Genomic DNA, 13,876 nt, shown 5'->3' with positions numbered 1-13,876 from the left:
GCATTATAATACAATACTGTGTCTCATGGGAGTGGGTGGGAGGCCAGCCTAAGTTTCCTCCTCCTGTCCTGCCAAATTCCCCAAATTGCATAACTGTGTATTCTCCTTACACAGTGGTACCCTTGGCATCTCTAGCAAATCTAGAGGGAAGCAGTGAAGCGGCTGGAGGCTTGAAGGTGGACCAAAATTGGTAGAGGACAGACTTGGTTAGCCAAAAAACAAAACAAACCCAAACCCACAAAGTGAATTTACTAACTCTCCCATGTATAACAGGACAACACAATACAGATTTAATAACATACATACACTATTTTGTTCTAAATGTACTCCATCTAGGAAAAATAAGTTTATCGGGATAAGCAAAGGACCCATGGGGAGTTCATCAGTTCAGTTTCAAGTCACAAGATGTGTTTTACTTGGCTTTGGAATCTTCTTGTGCAAGATTAATATGAAACTGCTGAAATGCAAACTGACAAAAAGACATATTTTAACTGGTTGGTGCTTTTTCCTCTCTGCCATTATTTTCATGAGGAGGCTCCATTGCTGCCTTTCTGATCACTGCTGCCTTAGACTGACAGGAGCATGAGGTACTTCTTGGCTTCTGTGAGGAAATGAAAGGGTGACTACTGGAAGAGCAAAATGACTAGTGTAACTCATAAGGATGTAACCCTGAAGGCTTTTGTTTTGTCACTACAATGAATCAAAAGAAAAGAATTTGGACCTTCTTATAGGGGAGTGTCAAACATGGCTATCCTGGGGTAGGTTCTGCCTGAGCAAGGAGGGAAAGATTTACCTCCTTGGAAAAATATTTACGCATCTTAAAAGTTCAAGTAGCCAAATCCATTACTTTTGCAGCTCCACTCAGTTCCACTGGAGCCTACCCTAGCTGTTTATGCCAGCTGACTGTTACAGAGACAACAAAAAAGCAAGTATAACCACAGTGGTTTTGATACTCCTGCTCTTGTTATCTGTGTACAGCACCTTAGACAGGGTCAGTACTGTCACTGGGATTGCTCGAGAGATTGGGTACTACTCAGCCTGTGTAAGGGTGGGAGAATCTGGCTCCAAGCGGTTTCTTTTTCTCTCCTTGCTACAGGAACTGGAAAAGACAAGGGTGTGTGGGCGGGCCTGGAGTCCCTCCAAGGAAAGTGTGAGGCCTTGGGCAAAACAAATCCATCAGGTCTCTCATTTCTTCCAAATATAGGTCTATTCTGAGTAATAGCCAAACTCAAGTCTAAATTCCACATTCAACCATTTCAGAGGGAATACATGAAAAAGACCCTATGGCCTACAGAGTCTGTCTATAGAAAATATTTTGATAGCTCTTCCACTCTGGCATTATCTTCCACTTAAAAAGAAAGAAAAATAAAACACACAGAACTGGAGCACATGATTCAATTTTCACTGTAAAAGAACTGATTGATGAAAATAATACTTCTGAAAACAATCTGTTGTGAGCTATCAAACATTTTTGCCTATGCACCAACTGGCAGGAAGCAGATAGATAAATCATTACAATATGTAAGAAAACAAATTGCACTGAGGAGAAATGGCATTTGTGTGTGTGTGTGTTTATGAGCAGGATAAGTAGAATTAAATCCATAAAAGCATGCTGAGAGATCATCCTCCATCACCCCAAAAATATACTGGAAGCAAAAGAACTCACTTTCAGCTCTGTCCCTGGCTGAATTTCTAGCCAAACAGAGTTTATGATATGCAAGTGTGCTCCTGGAATAGAATTCTGGACTTGAAAAAAAAAAAAAGAAAGAAATTTTAGAAGCTTGGGATGCTCCTGCTGCTGAGAGAAGAGGGTCTCATAGCCATTTTTGCAAAGATACTTCCAAATTTTTCAGGCATCACCACATTTTAATAAAATGGGGCAGTTGCAGCAGCTCCCCAAATCTTGAGTATTACTACCCATGGGAAAATTTTCTGAAGTGCTTGTAGACATGGAAGTTTAGGAGACGGCATTCCATTAACTTTCAATAAGACAGTTTCTTTAGAGTCTGGCATGTGGACAAATTACAGTGAGATAAGCTCTATATGAAGCAACAATATGTGGATTGCTCTGTTGTGACCATCTGTGTACACGCTCCTATCCCTCAGTGACCAGTTCAGGCAGAGATGGTAACTCTTTTCCATCAAGAGCCAAATCACCTCACATTTGCCTCAGAGTTCAGACCCTGTACACCTGCAGCTGATGGGTAGCAGTGGACACAGTAGCTGTCTGCCACATGCTAAATACACTTTGGAATAAATAACTAAAGCTTCTGAGCTGTGTAGGATGAATTGAAGCCTATTTCTTAAAGGCCTTTTTGCAAGTCATTCCTTACACAAAAATTTCCTTGGCAGAATTCAAATTTTGTATTCAAATTAAGCATCCTTGTAAATAACAGAACCAGAGTATCTTGGGCCTTATATTTTCTGCCTTTTCTTTTGGCCAAGGTACAAATTTTCTGCTCTGGAATATGACAGAAAAAATTTTTTGTCATGTTTGAAGGCTACTGAATGAGTATTTAAAAAATAAATAAATAGCAAGAAGTCTTGTATTTGCACATTGTAAGGGAACTATTCATAGTTTGTGGGCACAATGGTTGATAGTAATTGCTACTAACAATGAGCTAGCTGCAAGGACTGCTAACTGTAGGCAGCTAGCCAGCCTAGGAGGTTGTGATCATGTCATTAAGTAAAATACTATATGGATGAAAAGTTACTACATTATTTTGTGACAGATAACCTGAAAAGGTGGCAGGGGAAAAAACCCAAAAAACCTGTAAGAGACTAATAGCAGATAAATGCACTGCAAACAGATGTACCTCATATCACTAAAAATTGGAGCAATCTGGTTCTTTTTAGTAACTGAAACATACTAAATAGGAACTCATTAATATGTTTAAGTCAGCAGCCTAAATTATGGTGAAAAGATTAGATGAACTGAACTGGTTTGCACATTAAAGATTTTTGCATCCAACTACAGCTTCATCACTAAATCTTCAAGTGCTGGAATCACCTTCAAGTATCTCAGTGATAGGTGAGATGAACTGCGGTAGTTTTAAGACAGGTTTTCAAGAGCCGAGCAGAGGTTTTTTAGTTCCTCTTTCATCTGACTGAGTGCCTTCTTGACTTTCTGTGGTGTGTTCATAATCTCTGTGCTGTTAGTGAAGGGGTCGTAGTGCAGAGAAAAAGGCTTCTTGATCTTCATTGTGTAGTTCCTGTGGGGGAAGAAGACAGACCTTCTAGTTCAAAAGGCATTTCCTTAAGTGTAAAACCAGCAGGACCTGATTGCTCAGTGTGTAATTGTGGACTTATCAGTGAGCAGAGACTGCTCTTACACCTCCTCACTGTTACTCCCTAGTGTTGTCTGGTGCACTACATTCTCCCCATGGCTGAACTACTTGCAGCCCTAGAGATCTGCAATGCCTGCTTTTCAGTGTGGCTGGCTCAGACCCGTCTGTGCTCTTGCAGCTCTGCTTTAACACAATTCAGAGTTATTACAACCACAAGCTGAGGAATGCAGGAGCACAGCATGCCTGCCGCCTTCGCTTCCAAGAAATAACCTGGAGTAGCTCTTCCTGCGCAATATTCTAAAACCCTGTTGATAATAGGCATCCTCTATTTTTCTGACTCTATTAAAAGAAAAAAAACAAGATTGCTTGCCATTTTTGGCAATATTTCCATTAAGTACACACTAGTAGGAACCCCCAGTTACTGATGTTGCTGTATGTTTTCTGTGCTGACAGATTCTTGTGCCTTCGGTTATTTTGAGCAGTTTTGGCTATGCAACTGCCTTGAAAAAAATGTATGAAAAAGCTTCAAGCCTGCGAATGGTATATTCCTTGTCTTTGTATGTTCTTTTCAGGTTTGCCTGAGTCAAATGCTCTGCAAATCCTCTCTTCTTTTGCCAGTGAGTTCTCACCTATGTTTTTACACATATTAAAAATTTAATATGAACATTCAGATTTAAGATGAAGAGAATAATTAGCCATTGCTATAGCCCCAGCAGACAGTGCTTCTGGGGAAGAGGCAGAAAGGCTAGGGAAAAAGTCTGGCTCAGGTTCTCTTCTTCTAATAAATCCCTCATTTCAGCTCCTACATGCTTCCAGTAGCTCCACAACCAGCCTTCAGCCTCCAGCCAGAATTGGTCATGTTGTTCTAACTATTGGAGACAAAGGCCAGAATTTAAACCCTATTACTTTAAAAAAAAAATCCTTACTGTGTAGCATAATACAGTTAAAGAAAAGTGTTCATAAACACCTCAAGGTAATTTGAAATAATGTTACTTAGTTTGCAGTCAGCTACTATGCAGAAATTAGATTGCCTGTGAATGCTGATTCTGCATTCTTGCGCAGATATAATCAGAGGAGAAAGGCAATCTTGTTTTTAAGCCCCCTGCTGATCCATGTTAATTCCTGAGATTGCTATAAAATTTCCATGTGACCTTGGGTAAATCAGTTCTTCATAACCTCCTATTTGTATGGACTAGGACATGAGGTGGGATTGCATTCTATTCTCACTATTCAGCTACAGCATTTACTTCAGAAGTTGCTACAGTGAAGCATTTGTTAAAATGAAGCATGGGACAGAGCATAGCAATATGTAATTCTGAATTTCTATGAAGCTTTCTTGATATGAACAAGCTCATGTTTAACTTTGTTGTTAAAAAGCCACTATGCAGATGCAATGAGTTAGCCTGGCATAGTTATTGCAATAGTGTTAGATATACTTGAGATTAAGATTCAAGCCAGTATGCCCCCCTCAGTGAAAATACCCACAACCGCTTTACTTACTGAAGCTTGACCTTGGCATCTTCAAAATTTTCTGCTATGAAATAGACAGGCTGGAAGGCTTGATCCTGATAGGGGTGAACTGCAGTCACTTCTGGATCAAAAGGCTTGTACTCTGGCTGGTTCGACAAAGCATGCTTTGTAGCAGGAACAACACAGGTTAGAGTAGGCGAATGAACAGAGAAATAATTAGTCCCTGCTGGGCTGTGAAATTCTCTTTGTGGAATAGTAAGGCGTAATATCAAGCCCTGTTCTTTCATAGGTCAAAGTTGATTTTCATAATTGGCAGTTAATAAACTAAATAATAAATATTTAAAAAAATTAAAAAGACATTTCTATTTCCTGTATTACAGTGATTTATGATTGGATACTATAGCCATGTTCTCAGAAATGGAGTGGAACGTCCATGGCAAATCCCAAAATATGAATATATATAAGAAAATATTATCATGTTGCTTTTGTTTGACTATTGGCATTGAAGATTTCCAGTCTTGTGCAGCATTACTTCAAAGTCCCCTACCCCATGTCACAAATCTCACATTTCCTACACTGAAAAGACAGAATGCTTCTGGTATTTTATGCACAGCTCCCACGCCAGTATAGCAGCCTAAAATCTTCCCTGAAACCCAAGATATAACCAATCAGTATACTCTGTGTGTGCATGTTTGTGGGTTTGGACCCACAGAAGTTCTTCTGTATGTTCTTCTCAAGTTCTTTTACATTGTCCCTCAGGCAAACAGGAGAATTATGGAAGCCCCTTCTGTCCACACTGCAGTCCATAATAACATGTATAGCATTGGTTTACATATACTGGAGACACCTTTAAACCAGCCACCAGCAGGACAGTGCAGGTCTGACTCAAAGGTAGTTTCTAGTCAGTTTGTCTGCCTCTTAAACCCAGGTGAGGTACTTTCAAGCTAACTCAGCTCCAATGGCATTTGAACTGCATCACAGATGTGCCTGAAAGCTGCTCCTGCCTCCAGATGGCCAGAGTGGTGTCTCACAGCCACTTTGGTGAAGTGTCCTGGCTACAAATAAAAAGGAAAAAGGCAACCCATCCCACTCAACAGAGATTTTTTTCCACCTTCAGACTGGACAGCGGGCCCCATCCACCTAGGCACAGGCTATTAGTACCCACTCCTTCTTTGAGATCTGCCTCTTTGCCTGTCTTCTTCCGAAGGCTCCCTTCATGATTTACATTACAAATGCCAACTCTTATTGTACTTATAAAAAAACTGGTAAGACTGGGTGACACAGCACAAGATTTTCTGTTCAATCTGCTAACTGGAAAAAATCAGACAGTACCCTTAAGCACATTTTTAGGTATTTCACTGAACTGAGCCTGAACTTTCCATCACTGGAGGCCTGCCTTAACCAGTAGAATAATTTACTGCAGAACTGGTAAAGAACCAGACACAGGGCTTCAAGAATAATAAAACATAAAATACTAAAAAATGGTGTTTTTCTTGCTCTTCATTTGCAGTGTGTAATTGAAGAGTAAACTTTGGAGATCACTCATACAATCTAAAATGGTTGGTATACACAAACATGAGGCTGATCTTAGAACCTTAGAAGCTCTGGGGACTAATGGGAAAAGATTTCAGAAATTCAAAACCTGACAGGGGTCCCGCTATGCTGTCAATGTTGAAGCAGAACTGAAATCCCATTGATTTCAGTGGAAGTTCAGCTTGAGACCGGATGGCCTTAAAGGCCTTTACAAGTTAAGTACTGGTTGTGCTGCAAGAAAAGCATATGTAGCACTGAGTGTTGCCAGAAGTGTGGTATGAGCCATAAGATTTTACAGTATGTAGGACAGAGTCCAGCTGAGTGTTAACAGAAGAAACATCTTGGATAATGTAGAACAGCTGACAGAATATAGTGAAATAAACAGTGCAATACTGAGAGCTGTTGGGGAGGAATTCTTACAGTTCAGAGGAGGCAAGTTTGGCCAGCAGTCAGACCCATTACAACTGCTCAGTTTAGACTGAGGTATGGTTATCCTTCAGATATCTAGCTGCTGTTACTGAATGATTTGTTAGATAACAGGGATTCAAGTGCAAGACTCATGCAGATATTGTCTAGCTCTGTCTCTCATCCTCTGCCTTTCCCCCAAGTTATGCCCTGAGTTTTGGCAGGATCAGCTCATCCAAAGAAAATACCTACCTGAAGCTGAGTTCAAACTGCTTTGAGTATGTGCTGTGGAGAAAAGGGAAATGTTTTGAAGATTTCATAGTCCGGATGTGGTTCCCTGGGTTGCAGTCACACACCCACAGACAGTCAGTCCAGGCTTCAGTTCAGGGATGTTCCCAGGCTTCTTGCTGATGCTAAGTTCCCATGCCACATTAGCTGGATGTATTGCTGTTTAGCCTCTCCAGCTAGTTAGATGTTATCTTCTTGTAACCAGCCATCTAACCTTAGTAAGTCATGCCCTTATTGTCTCCTCAGTGACCCAATCATCCTGCTATTCCTGGTCCAGAAGGATTAGTGTTGAGGAAACTCTCCTTTGCTCAGTGCCTACTCCAACACAAGACCTGCAGTGATAATCCTACAGTACTTGCTATATTCACTGCCAAGAAAGTGCCAAAAACTTCACTGCCTGTGCCAAATATATCGATCAGCTAAACAATAGGGAACTCCATGCAGAAGCCCACCTCTGGGCCCACACTGAGAAGAGTAGCAGCTAATTTTTAACATGGATAATGGCTTTCTCCCTAGCAGCAACAAAACTAATCTAGAGCTTTCTTGAGTCAGTCCAAAACTGCAAACTGTTTTGCAAGAAACTCAAATCTGTCATGAGCCTCACTATCTTCCAGTCTTCATCTTCTCTAACAGATCTGTCTAGCCCTGCTTTATTTGTAAAAAAACCCTCTTCTCTGAAGAAGACACTGCACTAAACATATTTCCTCTCATCCACTGTAAAAGAAACAGTTGGTACATATTTGCAAGTTGCTAGTAGGTGCTTAGGCATAGGACCTCAGCACTTGACTTGCATTACCACTGTCTATACTGAAGTTAGAATCAGACACTCATGCAGACTACAAGGATTAAATGGAAATTATTTTATATTTCAGTTTTGTTCTAAATAAAGATCTATGAGATGAATCAGTCAGCCATAGAAGGGAACTTCAGCACCTGAGCCATGGATATAATTAACTTGTGCACAAGAAGTTTCAGGTGCTCAAGGTGAAGTGCACAGTATCACTAAGCCATTGTCCCAGAAGCTACACAGTGATGAACTTGCAGAGCTCACATGGGGATTGTACAGGGTCCGTAGCAGCATTTCTGGTTAACTACTTGCCCATCTTTAGAATTAGGTGTTATGCACAAGATGGACACATTTTTGGAATCCTTCTTCATTGTTTATGGAATACAAATACCATCACACCTGTATGTATTTTCAATAATATGATGGATGAAGACCCATGTGAACTCAGCTTTATCAAAAGTTTACCCAGTAGCTTTACCCAACAGCTATTGATGATAAAAGTAATGACAAGAAACTGCCATTTATCAACTTAAGCACAGTTATGACTTCCATTTTCAGGCTTGGAAGTAGGGAGTTCGAGATGCAGTTGTGCTTTTGTCTTATATAGCACAGTTTTGTGCATAAGCAGTTCTTGCCTACTGCTTTAATCAAAAGCAGAAGGGCTTGTTGGTGTCTGGGGAAGAAAAGGATGGAAATAGAGGGGAGAGAGTACAAATCTGGTGCACTCAAATCCAGATGCCAAAAGTCAGCACTTCTGAGGAGAATTTTTTACCTTCATCTGTGTCAAAATTAAATGGAAGAAGAAGGTAATATGATGCAGATAGATTCTAGGGTGCCTGTTGCAATGAAAGCTACCTAAGTATCAGCAATATGATGACCTCTGCCCTTTATCACCCCATTAAACATGTAAATGAATTTGAATTAAAACTATAAAGTATTAAGCCAAACAGAGCAGGAAAATCGTTGCATTGAATTGTGCTTTGATACTGGAAATCTCCAAATTGCAAGTGTTGGGAGAAAACCAATGTTGAAGTCAGTAAGCAGTAAAATGAGGGTAGATGTCTGGCACGGTTCTTTCTCTCTGTTAATTTCAGCTGTCCCTCGGCTGGGACTCCTGCTTTAAATGTCTTGAGATACATCAAAACGTTGTTTCTTCCTTCTGTCAATTGACTGGGAAGTGGGCTGATTGTACACTGTTAGGAGGGGTTTGTAATATGTTTATTGTCATAACAATCCCACTATCTCCAGCTATGGGAGTCCAAGGCATGCTAATTCAGCAATGTTTCCATGTGAATGGACCATGTAGCTGACTGTTAGGCAGCTGGTTTATGTGTTAAGCTTAAAATACATTTCCAATTAAAATAAAAAAAAAAGAAAAGAAAGGTTTCCAGTTTATAAATATGCTTGAAAGGAGTGCTATTTGTTTTCCACTGGATCTTACAAAATTAAAAAAATCATCCAGTATCTGCACAACCTGAAGCAACTGAGACCTACTGATACCAATTTGGCATTTTGCAGTTAAAATATTATCACATGCTTCAGTGTTCTGCAAAACTGAGGAGAAGTTAATATCTCTCCTGTCAGCTGTTTGACCAAAGGAGGGGAAACCCATAAGCTTTCTGTAAAGGTGTACAGTTCCACTTCCCACAGCTAATCTGCCCAAGCAGGGCAGTATCAAACCTGTGTATACAGATTTCCGTCTATGTCAGACTAGAGCTGAAATTACTATCGAAATCTATTTAGGAATGTAAAGTACTAAAGCAGTTTCTTTTTGCCAGTGTTCATGCTATTTACAGTTTCTTTGCACTTTATTTGGTCCAGCCAGTCAGTGTTTTTCTGGTTCATATGTGCATGATTGTGAATGACATGGACAAAACAGCCGAGTTCATGATAGGCATAATATTGCCCTCTAGTGAGAAATTCAGAAAGATATGTGATTTTTATGTTAAAATCAACTGTATCACTACAGATCTAATATTTTATAGGATGGTTGCTTTCATTGCATTTTTTCTCTTTGGATGGAAGACAGGTACATCACCATAGTAGTTTTCCCCCTACTCAATAGCTTTTGGGAAGGGAGAATTAATTTCTTTGCAAAAGAATAATCTGAATTATATATCATGTTAGTTTCTGCAGAAAAACATAGTTTGCTTTTACAAGAGAGTTCAGAAAACTGGATTATAGAAATCTTTCAATACTGTGCATTTGACACATACCATAAGCTCCCCGTAAGATGAAAGCAGTCCTGCCCCATAAGCTTTGATCAATCCATTTTGTTTGCAGAGACCAAACTCCACAGTGAACCAATAAAGCTGGGAATAGAAGCAGCTTGTTAAAAACAGTCTAAAAATGCAGGGATTTTTCAGCTTCTCATTTTCCCTTGAATTTTCTTTTATCCTTATTCCTTAGTATCTTTGTATCTACAAATTTTATAGTTGTATATTTTAAGGAAATTATTTTTCTCTGAACATACAATACACAGTAAGTATTATATTTATTTTTTTCAAATAAAAAATTGTTAATTATAGTTACATGAGTAAATAAAGTAGTAAAGTCATATTCCTTTTTTTTTTTTTTTGGAAGATGTTACAAATGACCCTGTAACCTCTTAGCTGTGAGCCTCATTATAGTCAGTGGAAGCTGACAGATTTCAACACAGGCACCAGAAGGACAGGTAGATCCCCACAGAGGGTTCAAGACCTTAGGAAATGTTCCCTCTTCCTTTTTCCGTGTGCTAACATTCTGTAGAACTGAGGAATGATTTATCTCTTAGTAGCAATGTACCCTTGAAGATTATGCTAGTTATATCTTTGTCATGCTCCAGAAGAAAATAAAGATGCATTTCTCTGCATTTCTTTTTCTTGTGATGAAGCATGCTTAGGACCATACTTCCTTTACCTGGACAGTAGTGGAATAAAAGCAACTCTTGGCTCCGCCAAACTTTTAGTCCTTCTCTTAATATAAAATCTAACGAAATGGACAGTGGACGACCAGTTCTGGACACAGCCTGATGCCCAGAGCAGCTGAATAAGTGTTGTTCGAAGGGAAAACATGGTAAATGAGGCACTTCAAGAATATGGCTTTGTATCACAACTCTTCAAGGTTCCTTTAGAGACACTTAGCACTTTGCTGCCTTATACATAGGGGGATAGACCTTGGCTTGAGTTTAGCCGTAAGTATTGCTTTCTCAGGACACTGCTTAAAGAACTGCAGACAATTTGTAAAATAATGTGAAACTGCATATTATTTGGTCTATTCTTCATCTTATGTACATTCTCTTTCTTTCTCCCACCCTTTTTCATACACCTTTTCATTTTGATGACTTGGTTTTTGCCTGAAAATTTATCACTAAAGAAACAACATGCCACGATCTTTCTTTTTGCAGAATCCTGAGCTGTTTTCTTTACTGTTCAGCTAATAAATATGCATTTTTATTGTGTTAATAATCTTGATTCTTATTATTTCACTATGAAAAGTCTTTTGAGTATCTCCTCCTTTTTGACTGCATAATGAGACATGGGGGGAGGAGGAGGAGGAATTCTTTTTAATGTTTCTTTAGAAATCCTGTATTTGGCTTCTAGTTAGTGAGGTTCTTTCAGCTCTCACTGTTTTTACAGGCTACAAGGAATGGTGCTAGCGGCACTCTGTGGATGACACGAACATTGGCACTTTCCCATCTCTGGTGCAGAGATTCACCTGCTTAGAGAAGTCACAGGGCTAAACGAAATAATGGCATTTCAAAGTTTGTGTTACAAATGTTATAGACCACAGCGAAGTTGAGATTCTTTAAAGAAGCTTTTAGTTAGCCTAAATGTTGTCATAGCTTCTAAGCTAGTTACCTACATTCTCTTTATAATGAACAGAGAATGACAGGAACTTCCGGAGAAAAGCATAGAATTCACATTAGACTTTTATGTCAGGTTAATGAACACACTACACAGTCCTCTCCATCTTCACTTTCTAGAAAAGAAAACTCAAACAGTAACCTAGATCAGCTGTAAAAATGTTAAACATTTGAATACTGAGGTGTTTATGCAGAATATATTTCACATTCAGAACACCTGAATGACACTCCAAAAATTGTATTCCCACAGACTCTGAACTGCAGGTAGCCCTTTCAAAAAGATGCCCTTATTCTACTTCTCCAATTTCTAGATACCATGATGATTTCAGATATGAGACCCATTATTCTTCTAATCTCAACCCTATCTCTAATTTAGTCCTATTCAGTCCAGGATCACAGAAGGGTGCTTGTAGGGAAATGGCCTTAGCCACTGACCTTAGCCCAATCTCATCAAGACCTAGGTAACAATGTAAAATGGCTCTCTGGGGCTCATAATTCTTTTCACTCTAGCAAATGTATGGATCTTAATCTGACTCTCATTTTTTTAGACCCAGAGAGTGTAAATTGCAGAGGAAATGTGGACTGTTACTGTCATAGTCTCGTCACCTCACCAGCCCAGGACCTGGATGATGTTATGAAAAATTTCAACACTGGTACATTTTGTTCTTCAAACTCTAAAAATAATGATGCTAGTCCTTCCTGACCAAAGGATGGATATGTGCAGATGGATTTTAGGTGAACCACAATCTCCTTCCTGAGTGGGGCTGTGGGCTGGGTGAGGAATTTCAGGAGTGACATCTTCCTCCCATCCACTACCCTTTCTTAATTAGTCTTACCCAGCTGGGTGACAGTAAGGCTCTGAAGAAATCCTCAAGACTGGTAAATGGCTGTCATTATTAGAAAAAAATAACCTGACCTTCAGAGAACTTTCAGAACAAGTGAAGACTGCAGTAAGGGGCTGCATGAGTTGTTTTGGCACATGTACGCAGCCTAGTGACTCAGAGCTGAACGACAGTACCTGCTCTCAAATAGCTGTTAAATGGTTACCTATTTTGTGAGGTTAATGAATATGGGATGAATGAAATTCTGGTGGTTCTCTGCATCTTGTGTAGGAGAAAATTGAGGTGTCATATTTGGTATCTAGTCTATTAGGTCAACCTGGAAAGTGAGTTGAGACCGTCCTGTGGCTGAAATTGTAAAACCTCAGCTTAAGAAATATATTTTTATAAAATACAGAAGTCTAAGCATTTCCTCAGGTGGAATCACATGCTTCTGGGTTCCCCCAGAGGCATTCCAGTCCCTGCTTCAGCACCTTCTTAACCTGTGAAGGAAGAGGACACAATGCTGCTGATGCTCCCATTTTTGTACTTTCCCTGACACACAAGAGCCTTCCCTGCACAGTAAGGGATATGCAGTGAGTCGTTTGGGGTTTGTCTCCAATATTAAACTGCCATCTGTACTTACTGTGGCCAGTTTCTCAATCTCTGCTTCAGATGATCCAAGAGAAGCCAGTCCAATATCCTAAAGCAAGTAAGCAAGCAGGCAGTGTTACACTAGTGTGATTATTCACCCCAAGGGAGAGAAAGAGGGGAAGGGGGAGGACCACATAATTTCTAGCATGAATAGCATGAACTATTCATTGTTTTTGTCACCCAAAATGACCTTCCATGGCTTCCAGGATGCCTACCTCTCCCTGGCCCCCAGCTACATACCACTGGGAGCCACATTAGATGAGTGTTTAATCCTCAGTGTTCTCTGTGCAAAATTAACCATCTCTTGCCTTAATGCTGTACTATCAATCCCAAGCAGAGATTTATAGGGAGGCAAGAGAAGAAAGGACAGCAAGGTGGGTTTCATGTTTGCCATTACCTTTCTGTCTCACTCCTTCTGACAGCCCTTATAGATGGGTTAGATTCTGTTTACTTTTTTCTGTGCTCCCTCTTAAATGCTGTTCTCACAATAGGAATCTGTAGATGTCTTTTCTCTGCTATCCCAGAACTGATATCACATAGCAAATAAACAAAATTAGGGCATTTTTACCATTCATCATCTCATGTTGAAAGGAAGCAAACCAGAATTTTCATGCAGTGAATTTCAACTGTGAAAACACTTTGTGGGAAAAATAAAGTGAAATGTGAAAATTAACTTAATGTGATCCCATGCTATGTAGTCTGTGTTATTGATGGGAAAAGAAGAAAACTAAAAGTCGTGAAAATGCTATAATCCCATATTTCTAATGTGTGTTAAGTTCTGGACTGAACT

At 39.7% G+C, this 13,876-nt stretch overlaps 1 pseudogene; it reads right to left on the bottom strand.

Moving 5' to 3' along the window:
* Window positions 1-2,643: 2,643 nt before the first annotated feature.
* Window positions 2,644-13,876, bottom strand: part of LOC139669308 (tyrosine 3-monooxygenase-like) — a 29,692-nt pseudogene continuing 18,459 nt past the window's right edge.

The sequence above is a fragment of the Pithys albifrons genome, chromosome 3, assembly GCF_047495875.1.
Source record: "Pithys albifrons albifrons isolate INPA30051 chromosome 3, PitAlb_v1, whole genome shotgun sequence".
In the NCBI taxonomy this organism is placed as follows: Eukaryota; Metazoa; Chordata; class Aves; order Passeriformes; family Thamnophilidae; genus Pithys; species Pithys albifrons.
The sequence above is the reverse complement of the archived record's forward strand: the minus strand, read 5'-3'. Positions and strand labels throughout refer to the sequence as shown.